A 21,247-nucleotide genomic window follows, 5' to 3' on the forward strand; every position below is an offset into this window, starting at 1 on the left:
TTAACTTCTGAGCCTCAGTTTTCCCATTTATAAATAGAAGTTAACTTCTGAGCCTCAGTTTTCCCATTTATAAATAGAAGTTAACTTCTGAGCCTCAGTTTTCACATTTATAAATAGAAGTTCCACACAATGTTCTCTCTCACCTCCAAGTTTGCACACCCTGTGGCTTCTACTTAATTCTCTCCCCTACTCTTTGCTGAGATAATTTTTCATTCTTCAGGCCTCAGCTAAGACACCCCACTCCTCAGGAAGTACCGTACCCTCATCCTCAAAAATCAGGTTGGCTGTTTTCTCTATGTGCTCATTTATTCCATTGTATTCGACCATATCTCAACACTTAGACACCTTGAACTGAATGGTCTTTCTTGTTCCCCTCTCCCACTTGGAGGAGCTGGAACCACTATGAGAACAGGAACTCTGGCTTGTTAACACTCAAATCCCATCTTTGTCCTGCTCCATTCACTTTTGATCTAAGAAAGTCAGGAAAGAGTGAGCCACATTAGGTAAGGAATTCACAATTCTGAAAGTCTGAAGAAAATGTCAACAGTTCGCCGAGTGCTTATTAGCTGAGTGCGTTGCCACTCAGCTCATCAGACTGCTAGCTGCAGCCCATGACTGTGTTTGGGAATCGGCGATGATCTCTTTTTGGTGAATGGATCCTCTGAACTGATTTTAAAGCCCAGTAGTTCCCAACTTCATGAGATTTACAGCCAGTTTTGTATATGTGAAACTACCCAAAACACGAGGGGAATTAGTTTTCTTAGAGAATTTTCATCAGTAATAGCAATTTCCACAGTTTGTTTGGCACCCGTGGTTGTAAATAATTTACTTTAAAAACTCAGCGGCATATAAATTTATTACAACAATCTAGACACTTTATCATAAGCAAAATAATGATAGCTAGGGTTCTTTCTTCTATTTTTTCAGATGCTGTCATGTCTGAAGTGCATATTCATTTTACATAGAGGTTAATAACCTAAGCTCTGTGGTCAGATGGCCTGCATTTCAGCACCCCCTCTGCTGGTCACTAACTGTGTGATCTTGAGCAAAACATTCTATCTCTCTGTGCCTCAGTTTCCTGGTCTATAAAGCTATAATAATAGCATCTGCATTCTAGGCTTATTACATATATTAACTGAGCTAACACATATAAGAGCTTATAACAGTGCCTGATACCTGCTAACTACTTCATAAATGCTAACCATCATTATTTGTTAGGTATAAATTAAACATAAAAAAGTGTTTTGATAGGACAACCTTTAAATTCCCTGCCAATTCTGCGGTTCTGTGTCTCTAAACCATTCCAACCCTCAGCACTTCTATTCAGTAGGGAGGGGGCAGCATTACCCACATTTTCCAAATAGTGAAATTGAGCCATAAAGAAACAAAATATCCAGTAAGTGAGTGGCAAGCTGAAACTGGAATGTAACTTTGTAGATGTAGGTACTAGGACTCTTTTCAGGAGGTTCTGAGACTATACACTTAAAAAGCAGTGTAAGACATCCCTCAGGAGCCTCTGAGAAATGGCCCCTTAATGGCTCTTCTCTGCCACAGTTCCCTACAGATACTCAAAGAGGTCGCTTCTCTCTCCATCTCAGAGATACCCCAGGCCGAGGCTTCCCATATATTTTTCCTACCAGCTTTCAAAAAAGCCATATTAGGGCATCAAACGAGGTGGTGATACTTTCTCGTTTCCCTGTGTTCACTGGCCCCTTTCAGCACTCCAGTTCTGGGTTGTTGTAAGTATTAACAGAGTTTCCCCAGCTGCTGACCCTGACTCCTCAAAGGGTGTCATTCTGCCGAGTCAGGATCTGAAAGCACTTGAGACCACCCCCCCCCCACACACATACACAACTCATCATTCAAAAAACATTCTCTCCCCAACCACTTCCCATACCCCGCTCCACACTTTACTTCTGTAATTGCGGACAAAGAATCTGCAAATCTCCTGCCTCTCCCTTCTCCCTCTTCCTCTGCCTCCCTCTCTCTTCCTATCTGGGTTGGCCAGAAGGAAGACTCTGCTGTGCAGGACCCTATCTGTGCAGAAGCAGCCCCCAGGAGTTTGTGAGTAGGGGGATTGCTCCTGTGTCTGAATCTGGACTGTTTAAAAGGACTCAGGATGCTTTTCTTTTCTGTCCACTAGGGGGCCGCTTGTAGGGGGATGGAAAAAACGAAGGCTTAAAAAAAAATATATATCATGCTGCTGAAATTTCAGCAAGAGGGGAAAAGAGAGAGCGCGTGAGAGAGAGACAGCAAAGCAGTCCCAGGCTTCCTTGTCTCTCACGTCAGAGGCAGGAACCTACTGTGCTAGGGTTGTTGGCTCAACACGCAGAGACCGAGAAAGGCACAGACACCGAGAACAAGAGAAGAGGGGTCCCCCCGACCCAAGGAATTACCACCAGTGGAGTAAAGCCACCTGACTTTTTAATCTTATTTTTGTTGCCTCCTCTTTCTCCTTCCACTCTAGCCCTGTCAGCTTGGGTTTCGTTTCTTTCCTGGAGCCTCCTCTCTTCCTCCCAGAAAAGGAGGAAGGGAAGAAAAGGGAGAGAGGTGGGTTCTCTAGGTGAGCGCATCAGCTGCTTCCAGCCCGCACAGACAAGAATTCTCTTCGCAGGAAGCTCCTTTCGCTCCCCTGCCTCCCACCCTCAGCCGGGTAAGTTCAGCGCACTTGCTCCTTCGATTTCCTCGCTAGCGTGATTTCAGCACCACGGAGAGCTATGAGATGCATTTTTGGTTCCCGTGTATCCCTGTGTGTTGCTGCAAGGCGCTTGGCACGAAGGTTACATCTATCTTTCCGCTGCCATTGAAGCCGGGTTTTGTGTAGGGAAAAGAGAGGCGCAAAACTGTGTCTACCGAATTAAAGGGGGCCGTGGACTCTGGCCTTCAAGGGTGTGTGTGCGTGCGTGTGTGCTGTTGCATAAGATAGGTGAGGTCTGAGCTAAATTGCCAGTGGGTTTCTGCTAGTCTCTGTGTAGAGCTGTTCTTTTCCTATGTAGATAAGAGGAAGGGTTTGGGGAATTAGCCATGCACCTTCTTTAACTCTTTCCGGACAAACCATGGAGGGAAAGTGCCGCAAAGGAAGCCTGAGGGGGTTGGGAGCGGGGCTAGAGTTAAAAGTTATGCTCCTCTGTGAGAGCTTGGAAGAGGTGGCTTTTTAAATGTCAGCTGCCCCAGGATCTCTGGGTTCTTGCTGTGGAGAAAGCCCAGTCTGACCTTTTACTTTTTCTCCTGGTGGGAATCTGTGGCAAGTGGGCAGGTGCAACAGGTAAGCAGCCGGTTGGGGTGATTTGGGGGACTGTGATCCCCCTGACTTCATGGTGGTAGGAAAATGTCAGTGTCTTGAGCTTTACAGAGGTTGGCCAATGTGGATTATATTACATTTACAAGAAGGCAAGACGTGATCCCTACTTTTTTTGTTGTTGTTGTTTTTGGTCATGTTTGATTATGTGTGGTTGGAAAGAGGACAAAGTCTATTCTGCCCTGTTGTATGCCAGTGAAAGACAGCTCAGGAGAAAGGCTTGTCTCCATATGTCTGGGAAAGCAGAAGTGAACCTGGACTGATCCTGATCTCAAAAAGGGCTTGGGGTAGTGCTGTGTTCTCCAGCACTGAGAGATTCCACAGATGGACTCATCATTGCTTTAACTTCATGCCTACTTTTTTTTTTTTTTTTTGAAAGGTACTGTTCTGTCTCTTCTGCTTCCTGCCCCTCAGAAATATGTTCAATCAATTCCTGCAACTACCTTGGCTTTGCCTCAGTGACACTATCTGCCTGTACCCCCCTGCCCTTCAGTCTCACTCACAACTGCTTGGGTGGGGTCATTCAACAAGTGGTATTGGGGACTTCCTTCAAGCATCCATGTTTCTCTGAAGCCAGCAGCCCAAGAGTATTATAAAGAGATGACGTTTCTGATAAGAGTAACCTTATTATTTAAACTTCTGCTCACTTTCTTGAAGAGGAGAGTCAGAATGGGTGTTTTCACTCCTTCCGGTCCCCAGTGAACTTTAAGGTGGCGACTCTGTCTTTTTATTTAATTCAGCATTCTGGGCCCCTCCTCCAAACTGAACAAAATACTCTCTGCTTCTGGTTGGGGAGCCTTCTGGGTGAGAAACATATCCCTAGTGAAATGGCACTATTGTTGGTTTCTTTTCTTTCTTTCTTTCTTTCTTTCTTTTATTTTTAACTATGCTTGCCATTGAATCCAGAAACCCTGGCATTTCCCTAGAATGGCCGGAAGTGTAATGCAGTAAGCAAAATAGTGAAATCAGAGGTTTTAATGGTAGGGAAAGAGATTGAAACAGACAAAGCCAGAGCATCAGAAACCAACACTGACTCATTGAAATTTCAACTCTCCCAACTCCTCCCATCCTTGAAATCTTCCAGTTTCAGCGAGAAAGGAGATAGATTTCTGCATGACATATCCCTGATAGTTTAGAAGAAATTCCTGCCCTTGCCGTGGACCCTATCCAAAGCCACCATTTATTACTGAAGTCACCATACTTAGTGGTCATTATCTCATTAATGTCCTTAAATTCTCTCTGAAAGAAGTGCTCAGTGTCATTACTGGGCCCATTTAATAAATGGGGAGGCATAGGCATTTAAAGTGCTAGGCTAGAGGGTAGCAAAAGTGGAAAGGAAATAGAACTTCTGGTCTCCTAATATTTCATCACCTGCGAAATGCAGAAATGCTCATGTGAGGGAGAGCAGGATGTATTGCTCCCCAGTGGACAGATTTGCAACTGAGACCTTTTAGTGAACTCAGTGTAGAGCAGTGGCTTCTCCCTGGTGAAGAAAGAGAATCAAGAGAATGTCAAGGTGTTTCTAGCCTTAGGTTCTCAACCAAGAAGATGGCTGGGAGCCAGATGAAGACCTCTTTGGGCTTACTATAAAAAACAAGAACTCCCATCTGGTGACCTCTAGGCTGAACTGAGATCAGGCATCTGATTTCCACATTAACTTTGTCCTAGAAATCCCAGTTAAGGGCATCCTTCCAGGGCACGTTGCCATGGATATTTTGGTTTTAGGTATTTGATGACTTTTCTCTCCTCTGAACTTTCTCTGGGAGCAGCTGCATTGAGTACTCTGTGGCTCAGAATGTGGGGAGAATGACTAGGGAACAGAGGAGGGTCGAGAACTGAGCACCTGCAGAAACCCTAAGAGAGGAGTGGGAGACTGGACACAAGCCCTCCCCACAAACAAAACCTCAGCTCCCTTGGCGGCCCTAGCCTTCACCTCTGGCAAGCATTTTGGAGAGAAAACCACTGTCTTCTCAAGTCTAGTCCTCACTCATGAAGCAGGGGACACTCTTCTAGGTTGCCTCTGGGATCTGGGGGAGATGAGATATGTCAAGAAAGGTGAAGGGGAAGAAGAAGTTGGCATCTTGCCCTATTCTCCACAACTCTTTTGTCTGGAGAGTGCCACTGTTACATTTAAAAAAAAAATTCAGATACAGTTTGCATAGAATAAAATGTATTGATCTTAAGTATTCGTATTAGTAAGTTTTGATGACTTCATACACCCATTTAGCCACTATCCCAAACACAATATGTAAGATTTCCCTCAATCTTTCCCTCCCCCATCACTTTCTGACTTCTCTCACCATGGCTTTCACTGTTACTTTTTGCATTGGAAATATATTTCTTAATGTGTTATTTAATAGATGTGTCATGTAGACTATAGTAGAGTTTCAAGAGAACATTTAAGAGGTCTGAGGTTATTGTTATTGGGTGGCTAAAGGAGTGAGGCAGGGGTGTAGCCCTCATCCAAGTTTATGGTCATAGGGTTGGGAAGTCACAAGGCCATTTCAAGTGTATGAGTGAGTGTGTGTGTGTGTGTGTGTGTGTGTGTGTACATGTGCAAGGCACAATCAAAACCACATAGGAAATAGGGAAGCCCTTGCTGGTCTCTACCTCTGAACTGACCTATTATTTGATGGTACAGTGCATGGAGTTGATGTTAAAATTTCTATTAAAAACTTGGAATTGAGCATTCAGGTGGCTGGTCATGAGTCATCTCATCTGGGTTCCAAGAGGGTGAGGTGAGGAAAGAGGACCTGTGTGAACTTACTAGGAAGAGTGATAAGGAAAGGTCATTGCAATAGTGCTTACACTGTGAAATTCAGCCCCATCCACAAAGGTCTTGGCTAAGGAGATTGCTGTTCCTCCTTATTCAAGAGTGGCTTTAGAACCAAGGTCTCTGGGGCAACTCAGGTACCATGATATCCTTATAGCTTCATTTAGAGATTTCCATTCCAGTCCCATCCTTGTTTTTTTTTAGCAGTTTTTTAAAAGAAGATTTTATTTATTTATTTCAGAGAGGGAGAGAGAGAGAGAGAGATAGAGCAAGAGAGAGCATAAGCATGAGCAAGGGGAAGGGCAGAGGGAAAATCAGACTCCCTACTGAGCAAGAGGCCCAACTCAGGGATCCATCCCAAGACCCTGAGATCAGGACCTGAGCTGAAGGCAGATGTACCCACTGAGCCACCCAAGTACCCCTCCCATCTCTGGTTGTAGGCCAGATTGGAGAGTCTATTCTATTTTATCATGGAGAAGCAATGAAGTTATCATGAAATTTTGATGCCTTTGATGGGAAAAAAAAACATACACACCCCCTACGTAATTAGTCTTGTCACTTTGGCTGTTCAATTTTCTCCCATTTTGTATCTGTAGATGCTCTAGGTTCAGGGAATGTTGGATGGAGATGAGGCATTTTGTGTGCAATTTGAGCAGGAGGTCCTCAACTAAGAGATTAGACTTTTTGGCAGTTAATCAGGGACTTTGGCCAGCCTCAAAATTTGTCTAAGTAGGTCATAGAACTGTTTACGTGGTTAGTGGGCAAACATACATATTTCCTTCCTTCACTCAGAGACTCTACTGAGCACCTTCTTCCCAAACTCTGCTTTCTGGGATTGCCTGCCTCAGAGAATGCATCCAGCCATCTCATTCATGGGAAGTCTCCTTCCTGAGCTGGTTCTCCCAGCCAGGAGCCCACAGCGTGGAGTGTAGGGTGCTAAGCCACTGGGCTGCGGCAAGTCAGAAGAGAGTCGATTTAGTAATGTCTAGGTAGAAGTTGTGCAGAAATTCAAAATCTGAATGATTTCCACAAAGCCAATTCTAGTAGATGATTTGGGAGAAGTGTAGAGACATGGCTTTGCCTTGTTAACTGCAGGCTGTGTTAAAAAAAGATCAGATGAGATTCCCCACCTAAATGGAACTTCATCTTAAGGACAAGTTCAGTGGGAAGGGGAAATTGGAATAGGTTCTAAAAAGTTATTTCCAATGGTATATATGGATCACTACATCTTTACCTTGAAATATGCCTTTGGACTAGACCTGTATTGATCTATATAGAACACAGCAAGTAACCAGTATGTCAGTTGGCAAAGGGAGTTTAAACAGTTTTACCCTCTTCTTTTTCCCTTTTTTTCTTCCTTGTGATAAAGTATACATGATGTAAAACTTACCAATTTAGCCATTTTTGAGTTCAGTTCAGTGACATCAAGTACATTTACACTGCTGTGCATAATTCTGATGCAAAAGATGGGAAAGACCCGGAAGTGTGTTGATAAAGGTGAGGGCTATGGCTCCTGCTATCTCCCAGTATCTCCTTGGGGTAAGACTTCACTACCGTCCATCTCCAGAATGTCTCTATCTTCCCCAACTGAAACTCTATACCCATTGAGCATTACTCTCCATCATGCCTCCCTTCCCTCCAGCCCCTGGTAACCACCACTCTATTTCTGTCTTCATGAATTGGACGTGGTACCTCCTATAAGTGGAATTATACCATATTTGTCCTTATGTAACTGGCTTATAGCACTCATCATGAGGTCTTCAGAGTCCATGTATGTTGTAACATGTGTCAGGACTTCATTCCTTTTTTTTTTTTTTTTTTTTTTAGGTTTATAAAATTCTTTTTTTTTTTTTTTTCTTCATTTTTTTTTTCTTTTTTTTTTTTTTTTTTTTTTTAAGGCTGAATAACATTCCGTTGTATCTATATACCACATTTTGTTTATCCATTTATCTATTGTTTATCCATGTCCATTGATGGACATTTGGGTTGCTTACTCCTCTGCTTTTTTAATTCTGGTCAATTGCCTCTGCTTTACTCTCTAGCAAAGTGGGAAAGAGCTGTCTGGTCATAGCTCCCATTAGGGTTGAAATTCTTCCCTTTCCCCTATGAGGACCACACAGGTGGTTTTCTGGAGGCAAATCAAGAAGGATAAGAAGGGGGTTGGTGCCTTCCCCCCACCCCTGCCCTTTTCAGCTGGGTGTGGTTCATGTACTCCGGCCCTCACTGTTAAGTGTACAACAGATGCAGTTCAAGTAGACCAGGACCCTCCACTCTGCTCTATTTCCCCGCTGAAGGCACCAGTCTTACCCCAGGGAGATACTGGGAGGTATGGGGAGACAGAGTCTTCATGCTGTGGACACATTTCTGGGTCCTTTCCAATTTATGCATTAGAAGGTGAGACTCCATGATGGGAGGAGTTCTAGGGTCAAGGACATATAAGCCGATAGACTCCTTACAGTTTTCTGAAGGATCTTAGTTTTGATCTTCTAAGGTACCCCTGGTCCTGAGAACAGGGCACTTCCAAACTCACCCCCACTTGGATCTTACAATCACACCTTATGCTTTACCTGTAGATGATTTAATAAAAGGTTGTTACCAGGATTCATGAGGAGCTCATGGTTCTTTCAGTCTGGATGTGTCTTTTTCATACTATATGGTTATAAAAGGGACTAAGAAAGAAAATCCTCGAACACTGATCCAGGGACAGTATCAACCCAGAATGGCTAATATTGGACAACAGCTTAGCAATTTCTCTGGGCTGAATTTGGTCTTTGATTTTAGTTCACCTCAAATATATATTTCTGGGCCCTGGCAACTTGTATCTTTCTATTGCCTAATGATAACACCAGCCAACATGGAGTGAGTGCTTTCTACATGCTTCTGCCAAGTGCATGGCACAGAGAAGACCCTTAATAAATGTTTGCTGTTATTGCTAACAATAAATACTTTAAACATTTTGTATCACTTTGTGGCTAAAACACTGCAACATATGCTGTTATCCCCATTTTACAAACACGAAAACCGAGGCATTGTGATTTGTTCAACTTTTTACAGCTAAGTAGTGATAAGACTGGTTCAAAGTCTGTGCCTTAACCACTTTCTTATGTTGCCTTTATCATTCCTTTGGCTATTAACAATTGCTAAACTTTTTTTTATATACACAGTGCAGTTTTAATGAGGCAAAAACAGGGCTATTCCCATACGCTTCTCCCCCTATTGCTGATCTTTATATGTAAAAAATCTAGGTGCCTTTCCACTTAGCTGATTCTATTAGGGCTGAAAGAGCCCAGCACAGGGCCTGAGATACAACAAAGCTCAATAAATCTTTCTCATTTGCTGTTGGTTCTGCTCAGCCGGAGTCTAGGAATTCCTACATTTGTTTTCCTAGTCAAATAATAACACCACCACCATAACAATACTAGTAACACTTGCTATTTATGGAATGTTCACAACAGGCCAGGCATTCTACCAGGCCAAACGATATAGTATCTTACTTCATTCTCACAATAATGGGAGAAAATAACTTCATTTAACAGAGGTCACCATGTGAAGGGCTCTGTGCTAGCTGCTGTATGTATCTTTATTTAATCCTTACAACAACCCATGGGAAAGATGGGCAAGGAAAACCTCCAGCCAGATGAGAAAAGGAGACCTTGGTCATGGCACAACTGGGCTTGAAATAGCAGACAGAACAAACAGATGGAGGGCAACAAAGCTAAATTCAGAGAGGCTGAATAACTTGTCCGAGGACACACAGCTAGATGGTGGCAAGACTGGTTTTGAACTCAATCTTTTTGAAATAGAGCCCAAGTGCTTCCACTGTTTTCTGCAGCTTTGGTTTTAGCCCTACTCTCCTCTTCTGGGACATGCGTGCTTCAAGGAAGGCCTGGGGAGTTATGACCAGGAAACTTGGCTTCAAATTCCTGTTTCGCCATGTCTGAACTTGTGCCTTTGGGCCATTACTTAACCCTTCTTACACTGAATTCCTCATCAGGAACCTCTCTATTATCCTCCCCACACCAACAAACAAACAAACAAACAAACAAACAAACAAACACCTATAGAATCCATCAGATCGTCTTTAAAGAGTTCTTATGAAAATTAAATGGCACAGAAGTACTGTCAAGGACAGTGCCTCCCGCGGTCTGTGAATGGTTGAACCACTTGCAAATTCCTGAGGTCTGGGGCTTGGGTGCAGCCTGGGGTGCTTATGTTTTAACAGGCTAACAATTATCTGGGCTGACCTGGATTTTACATTCTCAAGTGCTAATGGTCTGGGCTGGCCCATGTTTTATATCACCTTGATTTTAAGAGCATGTGTTGGCTATTTTTTCTTCTCCTGCTTCAGTACCAAGAGCTTGGCAGGCTGATATTTTAAAATATCTGAAAGCTGCCTTTTGCCAATTAATTGCCTGGAAATTGTACTGGATCAAAATTAATTTCAGCTTTAAGGAGAGACTGGATTTTTGAGCCACATTCTGCACTCAGCTGGGGGACCACGAACCTTTGGATTCTTCTTCCCTTGCCTTTCCCTCCCTCCAGATGCTTCTGCCAGTCTGAGTTTTATTTATGAAACATTTTCCCTTCCCTTATAATTCTGTTTTCCATAAGAAGAACATCTAACAGCCACCTCCTGACTGGGCTAGAGTAATTGTTTGAATTTTTTGACGGTGTGCAATTTCAAAGGCTTGAGTTTATATAGATTACCTTGAATTTATCTCCCCAAGTGCATCAGGAGAGAAGCCGCCTCCTGTCTCGTGAAGTATTGTAAACCCCGTAACCACTGAGCGCCGGCATCTGCGTGAACAGTCTGTTTATCTAAATGGATTTCTGTCAAACAGATACCTTAATAAACCTGGTTTTGTCAGCCTCTCCAGCCTATACCCAGGTTGGCCGTGGGGCCCTGGCCGAGGGGCATGTTCGGGGAGGAGATTGGCCCACAGCCCTCTTGCCCCTTCACCCGGCCAGCTGTGAGCCGGGAGGTAGGTGCAGAGAGGGCAAGGGCTGGGAGCTCGGCCAGCAGACGCGTAAGGCCCGGAATACCAGATAAGAGCCCTGCATAAGGTCAAGTCCGAAAGGGCAGAGGCCACGCTGTCTATAAAGGGGCTGTCTCCCTCACCGTGACCTAGCGTGTGCCATGGGGAGCTGGAACTTATAAACCCAGCCATAAAGCCTCCCGTTCAAAGCCGTATATATTTATAGAGATATAAATGAAGTTTAATGCTGGTGAAACTCACTATAAAAGCAAAAGACTTCATCTGTATCTATACGTCAGGAGCAGAGCAGTTCAGGGCCTGCCGCCTTTCGCCCCCTGAGCTCAGTGGTGTGCACGCGCCGCTCACTCCCCAGGGGCCCAGCTGCGGGGCCAGCAGAGGCGGGAGAAGCAGGTCTGCGCACCTGCAAGCCAGGCCCCCAGCAACTGGCGCCTTCCCCTTATCTCTGAGGGCTGTTTAAAAGCAGCGAGAAAAAAGAGAGAAAGGAAAAAGCACTGCCAAAATCAAGCGGCTTCAAACAGTCAGGAGTCTGGCTTTTAAATAAAACAATTTGAGGAAGGTTGGCTTTTCATCCACCTTGGAAGCTGCCAGATTCTGCTCCTCGGAGCTCCAGGTCGGATGCCGCCATGAGACTGCAAAGCCCGCGCTGACCCGCCCCTACCTGGCCTGTGCCACATTTCCCACCCCCACTCTGCCTGTCCTGCCACCCGTTACCGTCCACGCGGGGCTGGCAGAAATGTTCAGTGAAACCCTGACAAACAAGCCTTTGAATCCCGGCTTTGCCTGTACTGACTGTGTAGCTTTGGGGAAGTCACTTGACTTCTCTGAGCCTTTCTTTCCTCCCCCACGAAATACAGTAAACAGTTCCTACCTCTCTGAATCACTGCGTGGATTAAATGAGATGCCATTATGTAGATGAAGGCCCATAATCCCATAATGGCCACAGAAAGTCTTCAGTCCCTACAGTTTTCTCCTGATGGAAGTGTCCATGGCAGAAAAGGTGACTTTTGAGGGTAGAGATCAGGGTCATGTGGCTACTTGGAAGTATATTCTCCCCAGGGGCATCGCCTGAAACTGGCCGCAGGAACACATACATTGGGAAGACCAGCAGGGACTGGCACCCTCCCCTCTTTTCTTTTCTTTTTTTTTTCTTTTTTTTAATTAAATTAATTTATTTTCAGCATAACAGTATTCATTGTTTTTGCACCACACCCAGTGCTCCATGCAATTTGTGCCCTCTATAATACCCACCACGTGGTTCCCCCAACCTCCCACCCCCCACCCCTTCAATACCCTCTGATTGTTTTTCAGAGTCCACAGTCTCTCAGGATTCACCTCCCCTTCCAATTTCCCCCAACTCCCTTCGCACCCTCCCCTCTTGTCATCTTGCTGCTCTTCCTGGTCTTTCGCAGGCCTCTGGGCCAGAGCACCCACTGCAGGCACTCAGAGGAAGGATGACTGCTATCGCCTCTACAGTGGGACCTGTCCCTGTCCCTGTCCCTATAACAGACTCTAGGGAAAGCTCAGAGGCAGGAAAGCTGCTGACCTGGGAGTACATTTCCCTGGGGAGCATCTTTGGACTCCTAGGGGGGCCTTTCCAGACTTAACCCTCAGGAGGTCAGCAAAATCATGCCCACGGCGAAGGTTTCCCTCCTGGGTCAGCCTCCATCCAAGGGAGGGACCGAGTGGAATATTCTGGAGGAAAGGGAAGGGTGCTGTTGATCTGGACCCTGATCTGTGCCAAGTGGGGGTGGGGAGGAGACCACTATCTGTCCATCTGTTATTAAAAACGGTCTGAGGCACCGTGCACAAGTTATTAAATGCAGAGGAGGAGTGTGCCGTATGCTCCTCCCACCCCCGCCCCTTTTCCATTTGTATTTTATCAGCTTAATTTAGTGAAAATGAAAGACTCAGGCAGCCATCCTTGGAGACTGGGAGGGAAAAAAAGAAAAGAAAAGAAAAGAAAGCCACCAGACGAGGACTGGAGTGCCTTCCTTGGCAGCATCCTCCCTCGGACCCCACAGGGTCCCTCCCCAGCCCTCTGCAGCCTCTCTTCTCTGTGGCGGTAGCCCAGGAGACAGTGAGCGGTACAGAGCACTGTCGTGCGCGCGCGCTCTCTCTTCCTGTGGGCCCCTGGAGACGACATTTGACAGGCCAGGGATCCCACCTGACATCCCCAGCTCTGCCCCAGTGGGGAAACCGGGAGGAGACCCGGCTCCTGCTCCTTGAAATGTTTGCCCTTTTCCTTTGACGTTCTTAAGGTCAAATGTTGTGCAAGGGATTATTAGCCCATGGCAAAAGGCTGCTAGGAAGGGAAAGAGCCTTTTCATTTCTGAAGTTTTGCGCCTCACCCCGGAGCAGCCACCCGAGCAGACCCTGCCAGCGAAGAGGTAGGAGTTGTGGGAAGTGGTTATTCAAGATGTGCTTCTAGAATGTTTGAGATCTCCTGGATTTATCAATCACCAGCTGGATCCAAAAATAGATCCATGACTACTTTTCAGTAGTGTAATAATTGCTAACACCTACATGATTAAAACTATTGCCAGGCAATGATCAAAACCTTAATAAATTTGTACAGTCACCTTTTTAAAAAATATTTTGTTTATTTATTTGACAGAGAAAGACACAATGAGAGAGGGAACACAAGCAAGGGTAGTGAGAGAGGGAGAAGCAGGCTTCCTGCCAAGCAGGGAACCCAATGTGGGGCTCCATCCCAGGACCCTGGGATCATAACCTGAGCGGAAGGCAGAACCTTAATGACTGAGCCACCCAGGCACCCCACCCAGGCATCCTCGCTTTTGAGTGAGGAACGATTATTATCCCCATTTTACAGATGGAAAAATGAAGGTGCAGAGAGATTACTTAATTTTCCTGGAGGTGTACAATAAATAGCAGAGCTAGGATTTGAACCCAAGAACTCTGTGCACTTAATTACTGTGCTGTCCTGAGCATCTGTCAGAAACCACACCCAGGTTCTCTATTGCCAGAGAAAGAGAGAAAGAGCTGCAAAAAACTGGAGAATCCTAGTCCTCACAAACTTGTCTGAATCACAAAGGTTGGTTTAAAAATAAGACCAAAGCAGTCATTATTTCTCTTGGGGGCTCAGTGTTGTCATTCTTTCACTCCCCCTCCTTTGGGGAGTCATTCTGTTTTTTCAACAAAGCCTCCTCTAACTCCTTCAGGATGAGAAAAGAATCCAGCTTCAAGGCAAGTGAGTTTTCTTAAATGCATTTTCCTTCATCCAATCTCACGAGGTGGGGAAGGTGGTGTCAATTCTCATCTATCCACAAAAGCCTCATTCACTTTGTGGTTTATCCACTTTGGGGATTATCTGGGCCACAATTGTAACTACCCATTCACTTGTGGGCTACTTCTTTTAACTCTGCTCTTCCATCGTGCAAGATGAGACTTCCGTAAGGGATTCTCGAATGATTGGTCCAGCTAGGAGGAGCATGGCAGGCAGATTAGTTCCTGTTGAAATTTCTCGTCCAGCTGTCAAGATGTAAATGGCACACCGGTGGTGGTCAGGACCACCAATGATGGTAGGAGAGATGGGTAGTGTTGGATGGGGGCCTTGGGCAGCTGGATGTAGCCCTGCTATGTCTCCGCTCAGTAGTCAGAGATGGGGATGGTGGCAGAATGGCAGCCGAAGGAGCAGCTGGGTTGTGCAGTGGCTTAGAGTCTTTCCAACCCCCAAAATGTACCAGAGAGTGTGGCCGACCGAGCCCAAAGGCAGGTTCATCCTGAAGCAGAAGCGCTGGGGACTGAGGAGGCTGGGGCAGCCCGGTGCAGGCTTGGTTAGAGGTTGGTGTTTCGTTCTTGCACAGAGGCTGGACCAGGAACTTGTGGGAGAGCACACATCCCAGCTCTGGGTCAGGGCTGAGACTCTATCCCAAGCTTGGGCCAACCATCCAGAGGCAGGAAGACACAGAGCTGGAGAGAAGGGCTTCAGCTCTGAAGATAGTGGACTTGAGCTTAGGTCCAGCTGGGGTCGCTCAATCTCTCAGAGCCTCTACTTCCTTGACTCTAAGAAAAGGATGATAACACCTCTTAGGAATTTCATGAAAATTGACATCTATTGGGCTCTATTGACATCTATTGACATCTATAAGGCGACATTTATTGGGCTCCTGGCACTTTATAAGTATTCAATAAATGTTGACTACCTTTTCCCAGTAGCAATAACATCTTACATTGTTGTTGTGTTTCATAATTTTATAATATGATTATATATTATTATATTTAGTCAACAAAATGACTCTTATTAATTACTCCCATTTTATACATGGGGAAATTACTGTAGTTTGAGTGGCTTGTCTAATGTAGCACAGGTGGTAAGTGACAGAATTGAGATCACAAATCTTGAAGTTTGGGATTTAATCATTTTATAGCCCTCTCCGTTGTGCTGTGATTGGGCTGGTAATTGAAATCACAAAGATCAAGAAGGTTCTCTGCCCTGTGTATCTGGACAAAATCATCTCCCATGGGCTCTACAGCATGTCATGGAAATTGGACAGGGCTTGGGGTATCTCTCAAAGGCTGTGGCATCAGGTTTTTAAGTCCTTTCATTTCTACAGTGTGTTCTGAGATGGCTGCCTCAGTAGATTAATGCTTAATGCTATGACAGCCAAGTTTCCTGTGGGCCAGATAGTCTTGGCTTTCCTGCCTTCCCAGGCAACGATCTTGGGAACCTGAGTCCCTCATCGCAGCACTACACAGGGACAAGCTTCTACCCTGTCCTACCATTAGAAGAAGAACATAGAGCCCATGCCCACCAAGCAAGTGATTTCAAATGCTACCTTCACAAAGAAGCTTACCCTAATAATCTTATCTAAAATAGCTCCCCTTGACTCCAAAAGTGAAGGCAACAGAAACAAACATAATCAAGTGGGACTCTAAGAAGCTGAGAAACTTTGCACAGCAAAGGAAACCATCAACAAAATGAAATGGCAGCCTATGGAGTGGGGTAAAATAATTGCAAACCCTATATACAATAAGGGGTTAATATCCAAAATATGCAGGAACCCATACAACTCAGAAAAAAAAAAAAGAAAGAAAGAAAAAAAGAAAAAGAAAAAAGAAAAAAAAGAAAAGAAAGAAGAAAGAAGAAAGGAAAATTCCAATTAAAAATGGGCAAAGGACCTAAGCAGACATTTTTCCAAAGAAGACATACAGATGGCCAACAGACACATGAAAAGATGCTCAACATCATTCAGCATCAGGGAAATACAAATCAAAACTACAAGGAGGTATCGCCCCACACCTGTTATAATGGCCATCATCAAAAAGATAAGAGGTAGTAAGTGCTGGTGAGGATGTGGAGAAAAGGGAGACTTATGCACTGTTGGTGGGAACATATCCTGGTGTAGCCACCATGGAAAACAGTATGAAGGTCCCTCCCCTCAAAGAATCAAAAATAGAATTGCCATATAACCCAGCTATTCCACTTTGGGGTAAGTATCTAAAGGAAATGAAATCAGTATCTTAAAGCGATCGCCGCGCTCCCATATTCACAGCAGTGTTATTCACAGTTCCCAAGGTATAGAAACGATCTGAGTGTCCACTGATGATGAAAGAATGAAGACGGTGTGAAATACACCCCCCACACCCACAGGAACATTATTCAGCCTCAGAAAAGAAGAAAATCCTGTCTTTGTGACAGCACGGATGAAACTGAAGGGCATTATGTTAAGTGAAAGAAGCCAGACAGAGAAAGAGAAATAGTGCATGGTATCACTTATTTATGAAATAGTAAAAGAAAAGCTGAACTCCCAGAAACAGGAAGTAGCAAAGTGGTTGCCAAGGGCTGGGAGGTGGAGGAACTAGGAAGAGGTGAAAAAATGAATAAACAAAAGAGCTCTCCTTGTCACTCTGCCATTTCGTTTCTATTTATTACGTCTATCCCCAGCCAACATATTTGACTTTTTTCTTGCTGTTGGTCTCCTTCCAACAGAATGTAAACTCTGTGAGAATAAGAACTTCGTCTTACTCAACATTTAGATTCCTAGCCTGGACTGCTGTGTTTAGTAAATTGGTTAAATGAATGAACGAATGGGCCCTCATCCAGTACTTCTGTTTCTGGTTTTTTTTTTTTTTTTTTTTTTGTTGTTGTTAATTTAAAAATGTTTTTTAAAGATCTTATTTACTTACTTGAAAGAGACAGACAGAGAGCGAGCGAGAGAGAGCATGAGTGGGGCTGGGGTGGGGAGAGGGAGAAGCAGACTCCTCGCTGAACAAGGAGCCCGTAGTGGGCTCCATCCCAGGATCCCAGGACCATGATCTGAGCCAGAGGCAGACACTTAAAGGACTGAGCCACCCAGGATTTTCTGTTTTAACAAGTCGCTACTAAACCCGACTCCGAGCCAGGCTTTTTGTTAACGGCTGCAGCTGAAAGAGGCATAGCTCCCTGTCTTGGAGGACATTCCAATCTGGTCAGGCTGGAGGGGAAGCCATGAAGGTGGGTAACTACCTCAGAACAGAATGAAGCGTTAATGTCTAGGCACAGCTGCAGGGGGAAGGGGACAGGCAGAAGGACTGCTTGGGGTACCCCATTAACCAGAGAAGGAACAGCGTATGCAAAGTCTGAGAGTCACAGGAAGGGCCCGTTGGAAGGTAACCGAGAGATGGAACATAGCAGGAACACAGGGTCACTGGTCACTGGATAATTGTTCTGCCTAGTTGGAGGACGAAACCATGGTGCCCGACTCATCAGACAATTACAGTGAGAGAGAGAGGGAGTACAAGCAGGGGGAGCGGCAGGGAAAGGGAGAAGCAGGCTCTCACTGAGCAGACAGCTGGATGTGGGGTTCGATCCCGGGATCCTGGGATCATGACCTGAGCTGAAGGCAGATGTTTAAATGACTGAGCCACCCCTGTGCCCCGTGAGATATTCTTTTATATTAAACATATCTTTTACTACAAGCTAAGTCAGACAGTGATGGGGGGGGGACTTGGAGGTAGGTGGATGGGGCCATTACACCCTCTGTCTCTGACAGAATTGGGGGATGCAGTTCTGCTCTCATTTTCAAAACCTGTGGCCAGGTTCTCAGCCACCCATGCTGCTTTCTCTACTTCCTCCTATAAAAATGACACTACTCCGATCGCTAATACAGAGGTTAAAGGCGAGATTGTTTAGTGAGAATGAGGAATAGAGAATGAAAAAAAGAAAAGCCCTGGGCCCAGAAACCTTGAATGCTCATTCTGTTTCCTTTAACTGTGGCTTGTTTAAGAAAATGGTCTGCTCTGTTTCTTCGACTCCTTCTCTTTTGGAAAGAGGATGCGGCTGGAAGGCTACCATGCCAGGGTTTCAGTCCGGGAAAGTGCTTCCCTATTGATTTGTATGTCAGTGATTCAAATGGGGATATTTATACTGTGGTCGAGCACCTAAGAAAAATTTAAATTACTGTTTAAAAAATCTGGAAGGGAGAAAAAAACTTATCAAGGAATAGCCTCATAAATAAAGTAAAAAACAAAAAACTAAAAAAAAAAAAACCCAAAACCCCAGCCATACACCACACACACACACGTGCACCCCCTTAGGAAGGGGGCTGGGAGATTAGGATTGTGAGGATTACCAAGATGTGCCTCAGGGCCTTTGCGTTTCTTCCATCCAGACAGACACCTTTCTTGGGCTCTGCAGCTCTGACTTCAGACACTGGCTTCATCACTCATTAGCTGTTGGGCTTGGGCAGACGACAGAGATTTCTCTCTAGGCCCTCCTACTGTGTAAATAGGAAGGAAACAATAGCATCTCAAACATTACGTTGGCAAAACTCTTAGAGCAGAGCTGAGCACATAGTAGGAACTCAACAGATAATTATATCCAAACCCCCTTCTCCCTTTGCAGAGTCCCTATTCAGATTCTTTCTTAAAAGCTGTGCCCTACAGCCTATTAAAATCTGATTGCAGCCAGCTGCTGTCTTACTTGAAAGGCTCTGAGCCACTAAATCATACCTATGCATAAATGATTGATAATGAATTAATAGGTTAGGTGGTGGCACTTATGGAAAGCAGAAGGAAAGGAATTAAGGAAGCTTTAATAGCAGAATGTCAGAAGCCAGTTACATGCCTCTATAGGGATAATTTGGGTGATGGGGCTCCTGCAGTGTCCCTTAAATCATGCCTGTTAGAAACTATCTCTCTGGTCATTTGTAAGGACAGATGATACACAAGTCAGGAAAGCAGGAAATGGCTCTCTCAAACTTTAATGACAGCATCAGAGGGCTCACCCACTTCCTCAACCATGACCTTGCCCTTGACAGTGCCATTACCTGTGCTTTTTCCGAAGTCCTGCTCTCAAACTCCTTGACTCTGGCCACTTGTCCTTTCCTTCTGCTCTAGTGCTCCAAATGCAGCAATTACAGGATGGCACTGACTTCTCCAAGCCCCTGACCCTGCCTCTTTTTTTCACTATCCATCGCTTCACTTTACCAGGCTTAGGTTCTGTCCACCATTTTTGCCATTAATCTTTTGCAGAAATGTCTCCAGACTTCTTGTCCTGTATTCACCTTCTTGTCAGGTTTGGACCTGGCCAAACCTACCTACTGATCATGCTTACATGTCAGAGAAAAATAGTCGTGCAGACGGTTGTTGCTATATAATTAAAACTAAGAATCTCAAGTGGATGCTGAAAACAGTTTGGCAATTCCATGACTCTTCCTTCATATGTTTACCTTTCCACTGCCCAGAATGACAGTTTTATATCTCCTTTCTCCAAGGACTGCCTGTTCTCTTTTAGATTTCTTCCAGCTGATGAGCCTACCTGGTATTTTTGACCTCTAGGAACTCCCTCATCTTCCTGCCACGGGCTCCACATCTTTTGCTATCACTGTGTCCGGCCTCTCGGCCTTCCCTCTTTATTCCTGGGTGCCATACCCCTGCTCTGCGCAAAGGCCAGCCCCATCTGTGTTCTGGACCTCATCACCTCATGCTTCCTAAGGACTTCATTACTGTAATTATCACCTCTTCTTTCTTGAATTTTCGATTTCCCCCTTATTACCTCATTTTCTAATAAGTGTGTAAATGTGCTCTGTTATCTTCAATCTTAAAAAACATGAAAGCTCCTCCTGATTCTACTCTCCTTCCAGTTTCCACCTTATTATTTGGCTCTCATCAACAGCAACATTTACGGAAAGCACGTGACCTCATGTTGCTAAGTCTCTACATCATTTCCGTTATTTTTGTACTTGACCTCTCAGCATCATGGGGAAATTACTCCTGTCCTTAAACCACTATCTTCCCTTGGCTTTGGTGACATGCGTTTCTTAGGTTTTCCCTCTGTTTCAAAGGGTACTACTCTGCTGGTTTCCCTTTCTGCACCCAATCTCTAAAAATTAGAAAGCTGTAGAGTTCAATCATGGGCCCCTTTCTTTTTTCCAGCATCACTTTCACCTCAGGTGGCCACATACCACTTGTGTACCGATGGCTAACCAAATCCATGCTTTTAGCTCTGACATCTTTCTGGAACCCAGGTTAGACACCCCAACAGTTGACCTGGTATCTCTACTTTGATAGTTTATAAAATCTTCCAACTTAATATCTGTAAAGAGAATTTTTGATTCACTGATGCCTTAAACTTGCCTCTTCTAATTTCTCTGTTCTCAGGAAAAGGTACTACACCTAGCTAGTTGCTCAAGTGAAAAAACTAGAAGGCATCATTCATTCCTCTGTCTTCATTTGCCACTCCATGTTCAATCCATCAGCAAGTGCTGTTGACTTTATCTCTAAGGAACTGTTTAAATCCTTCCTCTACTATGAATGCCCCAGCTCTTGCTTGGACTGCTGCAAAAGCCCCTAGCTGTTATTCCTGTTTCCATTTTTTTCCCTGGAGATAGTCTATACCTAAAACTAAAGTGATCTGTTGAAAATTTATATCAGTCGATTTTTCCTTCCTGTCTTAAAATCCTCCAAAAAACTCCCTCACACTAAAAATAAAATTAAAATATTTTGCCCTGAACAATGAAATCTTTCCTATTTCTTTGACCTCCATTTTATATCTCCCTTTACCATTCACTCTGTGCCACTCATATTGGCTAATCAAAAATGCCAATCTCAGCATCTCAGGAAACATTATCTGTTTCCTAGATTTTAGAGAAATCTTAGAAAGCACCTAAAACTCTCATTTTATAGACAAAGAGACTGAGGCAAGAGTAGGGAAGTCTCATAGCATATTAGTGGTAAAAC

At 44.6% G+C, this 21,247-nt stretch overlaps 1 protein-coding gene across 1 annotated transcript in view; it reads left to right on the top strand.

Annotated features, from left to right (window-relative positions):
* The first annotated feature begins 2,194 nt into the window (after positions 1 to 2,194).
* Positions 2,195 to 21,247, top strand: part of TNR (tenascin R) — a 397,062-nt gene continuing 378,009 nt past the window's right edge. Inside the window, exon 1 of the mRNA XM_059412852.1 lies at positions 2,195 to 2,653. The gene's annotated coding sequence lies outside the window, so the exon portion shown is untranslated. The remainder of the gene's footprint in view (positions 2,654 to 21,247) is intronic.

Source organism: Mustela nigripes, chromosome 10 (assembly GCF_022355385.1).
Source record: "Mustela nigripes isolate SB6536 chromosome 10, MUSNIG.SB6536, whole genome shotgun sequence".
Lineage (NCBI taxonomy): Eukaryota > Metazoa > Chordata > Mammalia > Carnivora > Mustelidae > Mustela > Mustela nigripes.